Raw genomic sequence first — 12,240 nt, 5'->3', positions numbered from 1 at the left:
CAAAGGTCCATACGGGCAGTGGGACATTCTCTTTGATGATTTGACTATGAGATTGGATTTTCAAGAAACCCCACTCTATCAATACCTACTTCATTAGGCTGGGCGGACCTCTGCAGATCCTGCAACATAGCCACATGGCAGACTCGCAGTAGGACATGGCTAGTCCCAGCCTTAGGCTTCCCTTCCCATGTGTTTCTATCAAGATTATAGCACTTATTTTGACGGAATCCTGCTTCTGTTTTGGGCCTCTTCTTTGCAAATTTTGGCAACTGAGTTTGTCTGAATTGTAGCCTCTTAGTTGCTCCAAACATAGCCTCTCATATCTCAGGCAGCATTCGGTCAAGTACAGTCACACACCATTCACACCACCTCTTCTGAGCCCCACTTGCTTGTTCTGCTAGCAGGTTAATCTTTTTTTCCCCACCAATAATTCTATTTGGTATTTATAAAAAAAAAAAAGAAGAAACAAGAACTAGTCTTTCACAACGGCATAAATGTACAGAGTCATTAACAAGCATTATTAAATGAGTTACATTTATCTTATCCCAAGACATATGATAGTTGGCACAACCATTTCTCAATGAGACCTGCCATGTGTGGCCCTTCCCCAGAACAACCATACATTCTTGTTTACTTGTTTCTCATTGGTTAGTGTGTGCCAGCTTCCCTTCCTTTTCTTATGTTTGACCTTCCTTGGAACAAGGCCCAATTACAGCTTCCTTGCCCAGTGTCCATTCATCGCTCGTGCTTTCGGAGCTACCTTTTTCTTGTTGTGAAGCATTCCATAACAGTGTAAGTTTTTGCAATGTCTTTCGTGTTGCTTGCCCCTTTCCTCCATCGTCCATTGTGTTGTTTGCCTCCTCACTCCTCCCACTCTCCGTTGTGTTGCTTGCCCTCTTCCACTGTCATTGCAGCCAATTAGAAATATAGCAGCAGCTTGCATTAGCTGCGCAGAGGTATTGCTTACTCCCTGCTGGATCTCTCTGCCTCTCTTTGGTAACGCCACTAACTCATGCGCTGACGCTTCCAGAAAGCTGACCGGGTTAGAAGGTCTACTTGCAGTGAGCTGCACTTGTAGAAAGTTTCACTGCCGTCTAGTTTGGTTTTTGCTTGAATTTCCTGAGTGCCCACGGTCTTGATGAGTGCCCAATGTGAGCTGGGATGTTTGCACCAGGAGTACACTGTCAAACCTTGAGAAAAGCCTAGAGGTTAGAAGTGCCAACCTCCCGACCTGGGATTAGCCTTCTGTGATCATAGGCAAAGCACTTAAACCTACAATGCCTTAATAAAGAAGCTTTGGCAAAGCAGTAAGTCAAGCCTACAAAAGAGTTATTGACTTTGTCAATGTTTTTTGGCAGATTGTACAGCAGCATGGCCGAATGTATATCAAAAAAATTGGTGACGGTGTCAGCGCTGGTCACATGATACTTCTTTTTAGTTTCAGTCATGCTGCACAATAGTTTTGATAAGCTCATTTTTACACAGTACAAATTAGATAAATTAGGCCTTTTGATTTTGTTGATAACATTATATTCAAGCCATTTATTATTCAAGCCATTTCCAAAGGCAAAAAAGTTCCCAAAACTAAGCTTTTGTTTGCAAAATGTTTAAATATTAACATTTTGCTGGTGCCTGCTGCTACCCAATAAGGCTTGTGATTTTATTTATCCCAATACGTATTATCTTCTTCTACCAGTAACAACTCATGAATCTAAAATCTTACCTTAGAAGTCAGTTTATTGAAGGTTGAGGGCTTTGTTTCTGGAATATCCGCCCACCTATTTTCTGGTCGTCTCTCAGTCATCTGTATTATGAAAAAATAAATGAAAATGACAGAGATATACATAGTCTCTACAAGCAGCTAACCTTCTCCTGTGTTGAGCCTTTGCATCTTATGGCTCCAACATAGATGCTAAGATACAGATGCAAACTAAATAGCAGTATTTGTGAAACAAGGGTCATAGCTCATCAATGTACAATAATATAGAATGGTTTAGTTGTACCAACGTAGACACATCCTAATTATCTGTTAACAATATTAATTTTTCACCGTCTTGGAATACATTACTCCCAAAAATATGATCCCAAAATGTATACTTTATTTGTCCCTGCAAGAATATAATGCACTTGCATGCATGCACTCGATTCACCCCTATATCATGTTCAAAAGAAGGTATCAACATTACAACTGATCGAAAGCAGTATGGTAACAGGAAATGTGCTCACATGCAAGCACATTACCTGCATGAATGCACACAGCAGTTAATAATAGTGGGACACCTATGCAGAGAAATATATTGAGTTGCAAATAAAGTAATTATCAATGGCCATGTCACAAAGAGCTTGATCATAATCAGGGATACATTTTGTTAACTATCAATGAGAAAGTATTGTTACCATTTCAGACTGCTGTATGGTTTGGCCCAGTGGTCTTCAGCAGGACAAAATTAATCAAAGTAATTGCTTTGTTGTAAACCTTTCCTCTTTGTTGGGCCTGTTCCACTTTTAAGATAAAATTGTATTAAAACTTGAGAGATAAAGAACTAACTGGATTATGCAGATGCCCTTCAATTTAATAATGTTGTCTCAATCCTTGAATTACAATCTTAAATGCCATCTGGGGATCTCAACTGGCACTTTTGCGCTCCCGGAACTTCACTTTTTTGATGTTCTGGTGCCGCTATGTGCCACTGGCATATTTATAAGGAGACGTAAAGCCATGTTACGTGACTTTCCACGGCCTTAAAAATATGTGCCCCTTTCACGCAGAAGAAGCGTGTGGAGCCACATTGGTTTCACTGTACTTAAAATTAATTCGTGATGTTAGCTCCTTGCTTACACTTCAAGCCGACAATCAAAGGTCCATACGGGCAGTGGGACATTCTCTTTGATGATTTGACTATGAGATTGTGATTTTCAAGAAACCCCACTCTATCAATACCTACTTCATTAGGCTGGGCGGAACTCTGCAGGTCCTGCAACATAGCCACATGGCAGACTCGCAGTAGGACATGGCTAGTCCTCAGCCTTAGGCTTCCCTTCCCATGTGTTTCTATCAAGATTATAGCACTTATTTTGACGGAATCCTGCTTCTGTTTTGGGCCTCTTCTTTGCAAATTTTGGCAACTGAGTTTGTCTGAATTGTAGCCTCTTAGTTGCTCCAAACATAGCCTCTCATATCTCAGGCAGCATTCGGTCAAGTACAGTCACACGCCATTCACACCACCTCTTCTGAGCCCCGCATGCTTGTTCTGCTAGCAGGTTAATCTTTTTTTCCCACCAATAATTCTATTTGGTATTTATACAAAAAAAAAAAAAGAAGAAACAAGAACTAGTCTTTCACAACGGCATAGATGTACAGAGTCATTAACAAGCATTATTTTTTTTCATATATATTTTTATTATTTTAACACAAGAGAAGTAATATACATATCGGGCGCCATTAAACGAAACACAGCACAGCTGTGGATGGGCAAGTGAAGTACTGAAACATCATACAGTCATGAGCGGCAGAAAATTCGATACCAGCGAAAGGCTGGGGCAAAGCAGTTAAATATCAATGACCGCAGGCATCCCCCCACACCATCCACCCACCAGAAAGACAGGATTTACGATGCATACATGTGACACCCAGATATGATAAGAAAAACCGGAGAATACGCCACAGCTCTTGCGAGAGAAGGGAAAAGGGAATAGAAAGGCCATAGAAAATAACAAAGGTAAAATAAACCCCCCCCACAACCCCCCACCCTACACCCCTGCCGATGGCTACGACCTAACCCCACTAGCAGTGTGCCTGTCGCCCCCTAAACTACACCCCAAGGATGGGGAAAAAGGTGGAGGAGGAGAATGTTACAATACTATACGAGCTCCCGGACTCTCATCCCCCCGCCAAAAGCAGACACCCCCTACCGTCAGAATAGGAAAGCACAGCAAATCAAGAAATAGCCTGTAGGGGAGTCACAAACAGAGAGGAAAGAGAACATCCCGTCCGACCCCAACGCAACAGAGATAGCAGACCCCGTCCAGATACATTAGGAAAGCAGTAATCGGACTAATCAGATACACAGCCGGCCCCGCTCCCACAAAGACAACCCAGCAAAAACAAAAGGAAACATTGCATCGAAGCCCAATCAAGTTCAGCCCAAACCCTCACGGTCCATAACGAAAAGCCCTTCCAGCACAAACAGGTCGCCATGATTCTCCACGTTGAACACACCCATTCGGACCGCCATCACAACAAGAATGTCAAAAAACAGGAAAGTGTCAAAGTTAATGCGAGGGGAGGGAAAGCAGGATAAACGTACACAGAGATCAAGAGTCAGAGCATGTCCACTGCCCACCAGCGAGAAATCATCCAAGCGGTGTCGATCGCTCACAGAAAGAGGCGAAGGTCGAATTTGGCAGTCGTAGGAGAAGGCACACTTTCTAGGAAGGGTAGTCACATCCAACTCGGGCGGTATCGATATAGGGCTAAACACACATCCCGTTCTTTCGGCCTTGGTCGCCACCATCTTAGGGTTGCTGGGAGGTTCCAAATCAATATTCTGCGTGGGGTCCTTGGCGCCAATCAAGACGGTAACCGCGGGTGGAGTGGCTCGGCTTTCTAGCAACAAAGGGTCGGAGTCTGGTCTCAGACTAATACGGTCAGCAGTTACCATCATCCCCTGGATGTTGGCGGCAAACCGTTTGTGGAGCTGCAAAATGGCGGCCATTACAGTGCGTAGCGACGGTGTAGTTTCAGACTGCTCCATCGCCCCTCAATGAGCGACCGGGCGGGCATCCGAACCCCAGAGGTCGACTTCTCCGGGGCACAGGGCAGGATCAATGTAAAGACCACTGTAAAACACGTCTACAGCACGATAGGTACACCGTCGCCGCCCACGGGGAACCGAGCCCAGAGAACTACCGGGAGCTCAAAGGGGTCTCCGGGAAGCGGATCCTCGAACAAATAGTCGATACTAACGGGCTACCGTAGTTGCAGGGTAGAGCCATCACCGGAGCACCATCCAGTAAGGGAGAAGAAAAAAGCCACTTCGGGAGACCGGATCCACTCACTTTTTACAGCCAATGTTGTTCGACTCCAACCCGGCCACGTTGAAACTCGAGGCCCCGGCATCAAATCTGGGGCAGGCCAAGAATGGCGCACGGCATATCTTCGCCGTCCGGGCCGCCAGAAATTTCGGGGTTGCACCTTTCGAGTCAGGCGCAGTTCACCAGCACGGGAGTCCGGTGGGAAGTCAGAATAATGTTCAGGATTTATGAGCTTCTGGCGGAGGTCGACGGAGCCGGGAGCTTATGCGGCCATCTTGGGTACGAGCGTAGCTCCTCCTCCTAACAAGCATTATTAAATGAGTTACATTTATCTTATCCCAAGACATATGATAGTTGGCACAGCCATTTCTCAATGAGACCTGCCATGTGTGGCCCTTCCCCAGAACAACCATACATTCTTGTTTACTTGTTTCTCATTGGTTAGTGTGTGCCAGCTTCACTTCCTTTTCTTATGTTTGACCTTCCTTGGAACAAGGCCCAATTACAGCTTCCTTGCCCAGTGTCCATTCATCGCTCGTGCTTTCGGAGCTACCTTTTTCTTGCTGTGAAGCATTCCATAACTGTGTAAGTTTTTGCAATGTCTTTCGTGTTGCTTGCTCCTTTCCTCCATCGTCCATTGTGTTGTTTGCCTCCTCACTCCTCCCACTCTCCGTTGTGTTGCTTGCCCCCTTCCACTGTCATTGCAGCCAATTAGAAATATAGCAGCAGCTTGCATTAGCTGCGCAGAGGTATTGCTTACTCCCTGCTGGATCTCTCTGCCTCTCTTTGGTAACGCCACTAACTCATGCGCTGACGCTTCCAGAAAGCTGACCGGGTTAGAAGGTCTACTTGCAGTGAGCTGGACTTGTAGAAAGTTTCACTGCCGTCTAGTTAGGTTTTTGCTTGAATTTCCTGAGTGCCCACGGTCTTGATGAGGGCCCAATGTGAGCTGGGATGTTTGCACCAGGAGTACACTGTCAAACCTTAAGAAAAGCCTAGAGGTTAGAAGTGCCAACCTCCCGACCTGGGATTAGCCTTCTGTGATCATAGGCAAAGCACTTAAACCTACAATGCCTTAATAAAGAAGTTTTGGCAAAGCAGTAAGTCAAGCCTACAAAAGAGTTTTCGACTTTGTCAATGTTTTTTAGGCAGATTGTACAGCAGCATGGCCGCATGTATATAAAAGAAATTGGTGACGGTGTCAGCGCTGGTCACATGATAGTTCTTTTTAGTTTCAGTCATGCTGCACAATAGTTTTGATAAGCTAATTTTTACACAGTACCAATTAGATAAATTAGGCCTTTTGATTTTGTTGATAATATTATATTCAAGCCATTTCCAAGGTCAAAAAAGTTCCCAAAACTAAGCTTTTGTTTGCAAAATGTTTAAATATTAACACTCTGCTGGTGCCTCCTGCTACCCAACAAGGCTTGTGATTTAATTTATCCCAATACGTATTATCTTCTACCAGTAACAACTCATGAATCTAAAATCTTACCTTAGATGTCAGTTTATTGAAGGTTGAGGGCTTTGTTTCTGGAATATCCGACCACCTATTTTCTGGTCGTCTCTCAGTCATCTGTATTATGAAAAAATAAATGAAAATGACAGAGATATACATAGTCTCTACAAGCAGCTAACCTTCTCCTGCGTTGAGCCTTTGCATCTTAAGGCTCCAACATAGATGCTAAGATACAGATGCAAACTAAATAGCAGTATTTGTGAAACAAGGGTCATAGCTCATCAATGTACAATAATATAGAATGGTTTAGTTGTACCAACGTAGACACATCCTAATTATCTGTTAACAATATTAATTTTCCACCGTCTTGGAATACAATACTCCCAAAAATATGATCCCAAAATGTATACTTTATTTGTACCTGCAAGAATATAATGCACTTGCATGCATGCACTCGATTCACCCCTATATCATGTTCAAAAGAAGGTATCAACATTACAACTGATCGAAAGCAGTATGGTAACAGGAAATGTGCTCACATGCAAGTACATTATGTGCATGAATGCACACAGCAGTTAATAATAGTGGGACACCTATGCAGAGAAACATATTGAGTTGCAAATAAAGTAATTATCAATGGCCATGTCACAAAGAGCTTGATCATAATCAGGGATACATTTTGTTAACTATGAATGAGAAAGTATTGTTACCATTTCAGACTGCTGTATGGTTTGGCCCAGTGGTCTTCAGCAGGACAAAATTAATCAAAGTAATTGCTTTGTTGTAAACATTTCCTCTTTGTTGGGCCTGTTCCACTTTTAATATAAAAGTGTATTAAAACTTGAGAGATAAAGAACTAACTGGATTATGCAGATGCCCTTCAATTTAATAATTTTGTCTCAATCCTTGAATTACAATCTTAAATGCCATCTGGGGATCTCAACTGGCACTTTTGCGCTGCCGGAACATCACTTTTTTGATGTTCTGGTGCCGCAATGTGCCACTGGCATATTTATAAGGAGACGTAAAGCCACGTTACGTGACTTTCCACGGCCTTAAAAATATGTGCCCCTTTCACGCAGAAGAAGCGTGTGGAGCCACATTGGTTTCACTGTACTTAAAATAAATTCCTGATGTTAGCTCCTTGCTTACACTTCAAGCCGACAATCAAAGGTCCATACGGGCAGTGGGACATTCTCTTTGATGATTTGACTATGAGATTGTGATTTTCAAGAAACCCCACTCTATCAATACCTACTTCATTAGGCTGGGCGGACCTCTGCAGGTCCTGCAACATAGCCACATGGCAGACTCGCAGTAGGACATGGCTAGTCCTCAGCCTTAGGCTTCCATTCCCATGTGTTTCTATCAAGATTATAGCACTTATTTTTACGGAATCCTGCTTCTGTTTTGGGCCTCTTTGCAAATTTTGGCAACTGAGTTTGTCTGAATTGTAGCCCATTAGTTGCTCCAAAAATAGCCTCTCATATCTCAGGCAGCATTCGGTCAAGTACAGTCACACGCCATTCACACCACCTCTTCTGAGCCCCGCATGCTTGTTCTGCTAGCAGGTTAATCTTTTTTTCCCACCAATAATTCTATTTGGTATTTATACAAAAAAAAGAAGAAGAAACAAGAACTAGTCTTTCACAACGGCATAGATGTACAGAGTCATTAACAAGCATTATTAAATGAGTTACATTTATCTTATCCCAAGACATATGATAGTTGGCACAACCATTTCTCAATGAGACCTGCCATGTGTGGCCCTTCCCCAGAACAACCATACATTCTTGTTTACTTGTTTCTCATTGGTTAGTGTGTGGCAGCTTCACTTCCTTTTCTTATGTTTGACCTTCCTTGGAACAAGGCCCAATTACAGCTTCCTTGCCCAATGTCCATTCATCGCTCGTGCTTTCGGAGCTACCTTTTTCTTGCTGTGAAGCATTCCATAACAGTGTAAGTTTTTGCAATGTCTTTCGTGTTGCTTGCCCCTTTCCTCCATCGTCCATTGTGTTGTTTGCCTCCTCACTCCTCCCACTCTCCGTTGTGTTGCTTGCCCCCTTCCACTGTCATTGCAGCCAATTAGAAATATAGCAGCAGCTTGCATTAGCTGCGCAGAGGTATTGCTTACTCCCTGCTGGATCTCTCTGCCTCTCTTTGGTAACGCCACTAACTCATGCGCTGACGCTTCCAGAAAGCTGACCGGGTTAGAAGGTCTACTTGCAGTGAGCTGCACTTGTAGAAAGTTTCACTGCCGTCTAGTTTGGTTTTTGCTTGAATTTCCTGAGTGCCCTCGGTCTTGATGAGTGCCCAATGTGAGCTGGGATGTTTGCACCAGGCGTACACTGTCAAACCTTAAGAAAAGCCTAGAGGTTAGAAGTGCCAACCTCCCGACCTGGGATTAGCCTTCTGTGATCATAGGCAAAGCACTTAAACCTACAATGCCTTAATAAAGAAGCTTTGGCAAAGCAGTAAGTCAAGCCTACAAAAGAGTTATTGACTTTGTCAATGTTTTTTAGGCAGATTGTACAGCAGCATGGCCGAATGTATATAAATAAAATTGGTGACGGTGTCAGCGCTGGTCACATGTTAGTTCTTTTTAGTTTCAGTCATGCTGCACAATAGTTTTGATAAGCTCATTTTTACACAGTACCAATTAGATAAATTAGGCCTTTTGATTTTGTTGATAACATTATATTCAAGCCATTTCCAAGGGCAAAAAAGTTCCCAAAACTAAGCTTTTATTTGCAAAATGTTTAAATATTAACATTCTGCTGGTGCCTGCTGCTACCCAATAAGGCTTGTGATTTTATTTATCCCAATACGTATTATCTTCTTCTACCAGTAACAACTCATGAATCTAAAATCTTACCTTAGAAGTCAGTTTATTGAAGGTTGAGGGCTTTGTTTCTGGAATATCCGCCCACCTATTTTCTGGTCGTCTCTCAGTCATCTGTATTATGAAAAAATAAATGAAAATGACAGATATACACATAGTCTCTACAAGCAGCTAACCTTCTCCTGTGTTGAGCCTTTGCATCTTATGGCTCCAACATAGATGCTAAGATACAGATGCAAACTAAATAGTAGTATTTGTGAAACAAGGGTCATAGCTCATCAATGTACAATAATATAGAATGGTTTAGTTGTACCAACGTAGACACATCCTAATTATCTGTTAACAATATTAATTTTCCACCGTCTTGGAATACATTACTCCCAAAAATATGATCCCAAAATGTATACTTTATTTGTACCTGCAAGAATATAATGCACTTGCATGCATGCACTCGATTCACCCCTATATCATGTTCAAAAGAAGGTATCAACATTACAACTGATCGAAAGCAGTATGGTAACAGGAAATGTGCTCACATGCAAGTATATTACGTGCATGAATGCACACAGCAGTTAATAATAGTGGGACACCTATGCAGAGAAACATATTGAGTTGCAAATAAAGTAATTATCAATGGCCATGTCACAAAGAGCTTGATCATAATCAGGGATACATTTTGTTAACTATCAATGAGAAAGTATTGTTACCATTTCAGACTGCTGTATGGTTTGGCCCAGTGGTCTTCAGCAGGACAAAATTAATCAAAGTAATTGCTTTGTTGTAAACATTTCCTCTTTGTTGGGCCTGTTCCACTTTTAAGATAAAAGTGTATTAAAACTTGAGAGATAAAGAACTAACTGGATTATGCAGATGCCCTTCAATTTAATAATTTTGTCTCAATCCTTGAATTACAATCTTAAATGCCATCTGGGGATCTCAACTGGCACTTTTGCGCTGCCGGAACATCACTTTTTTGATGTTCTGGTGCCGCAATGTGCCACTGGCATATTTATAAGGAGACGTAAAGCCATGTTACGTGACTTTCCACGGCCTTAAAAATATGTGCCCCTTTCACGCAGAAGAAGCGTGTGGAGCCACATTGGTTTCACTGTACTTAACATTAATTTGTGATGTTAGCTCCTTGCTTACACTTCAAACTGACAATCAAAGGTCCATTAGGGCAGTGGGGCATTCTCTTTGATGATTTGACTATGAGATTGTGATTTTCAAGAAACCCCACTCTATCAATACCTACTTCATTAGGCTGGGCGGACCTCTGCAGGTCCTGCAACATAGCCACATGACAGACTCGCAGTAGGACATGGCTAGTCCTCAGCCTTAGGCTTCCCTTCCCATGAGTTTCTATCAAGATTATAGCACTTATTTTGACGGAATCCTGCTTCTGTTTTGGGCCTCTTCTTTGCAAATTTTGGCAACTGAGTTTGTCTGAATTGTAGCCTCTTAGTTGCTCCAAACATAGCCTCTCATATCTCAGGCAGCATTCGGTCAAGTACAGTCACACGCCATTCACACCACCTCTTCTGAGCCCCGCATGCTTGTTCTGCTAGCAGGTTAATCTTTTTTTCCCACCAATAATTCTATTTGGTATTTATACAAAAAAAAAAAAAGAAGAAACAAGAACTAGTCTTTCACAACGGCATAGATGTACAGAGTCATTAACAAGCATTATTAAATGAGTTACATTTATCTTATCCAAAGACAAATGGTTGTTGGCACAGCCATTTCTCAATGAGGCCTGCCATGTGTGGCCCTTCGCCAGAACAGCCATGGTGGCCACATTTTGTCACCTTCATATGAGTCAGTGGTTCAAACTACAGGTATACCTCTACATTGAATCCATTTTCCTCAGCCTTTATCATGTTATTGTGGGTACCATCTTGCCTTATACACAGTTTTTTCAAAAGTACAACATTTGTCCATACCCACTCTCCTGTTACTGATTGATTGAGGTTCTGGGTCCAGCTCTAACACCCTCCTCCTCCTTAGTATAGCCTCAGGAAGTGGACTACACTGGAGCTATCAAAATCAGCAGCCAATAAGGAAGTGGACTACATTGGAGCTATCAAAATCAGCAGCCAATACAATTCCCGGCTGGCACACCTGCCTCTTTTCCACATTTAGAGAATAAGAGAGGTACCCAAACTCAACAATGTCATTCACTGACAATGAAGTTATAACTCTTGTGGGACATGTGACACATAAATTGTTCATAAACATTGACAACATTATCTACCAAGGAATAGAAAGGAAATTTCACAAGTACACCATATGCAGGACTAAAAAAGCAGTTAGTTGGCCGTTCTTATGACTAGGGCTGGGCATTTTTGTGGCTTTTCGGTGCAACTCACAGCTCAAACCTACACATTTTTGTATGTCTGCCTGCAACAAGCAAAACTAGAGTCAAGCTGCAGGCAGTCATTCCACGTCAGTAACTCATTCACTGCAAAATGATCTGTTTAGTGACAGTTCAAGCAGTTTCAGTTTTCAGGCAGTTGGGGCTTTTCATATGGTTTGTACAAGAAATTCATCCATTTTCTGGTCGGCTGGCAGAGCGGGTTGTTTGAAGCCAATTTCGCTCCACAGATGGGACTAAAAAAGGGTGTGGTTTGTCGTTAACAAGACTTTCCTTCATAACGATAATCAAATTAATTATTCTAATACAATCAATGAGTCCTCCTCTTACCAGATGGCGCTCCTTCTCCCGCATAGCTTCCATTTCGCGCTTCATGGTCTCCATTTCTGCAACAGCAGCATCCCTGCACTCAATTGCTTGCGCAAACTCCTCTGAATGCTTTTCCTGGATTTTCTTTGCCTAGGAAGAAAATAGGCGATTGGGTTTCATTCATGGTCACAAACTAATAACAGTACAGTAAAGTAAGTA

Source organism: Lissotriton helveticus, chromosome 11 (genome assembly GCF_964261635.1).
Source record: "Lissotriton helveticus chromosome 11, aLisHel1.1, whole genome shotgun sequence".
In the NCBI taxonomy this organism is placed as follows: Eukaryota; Metazoa; Chordata; class Amphibia; order Caudata; family Salamandridae; genus Lissotriton; species Lissotriton helveticus.
This window is presented reverse-complemented; position numbering follows the sequence as displayed.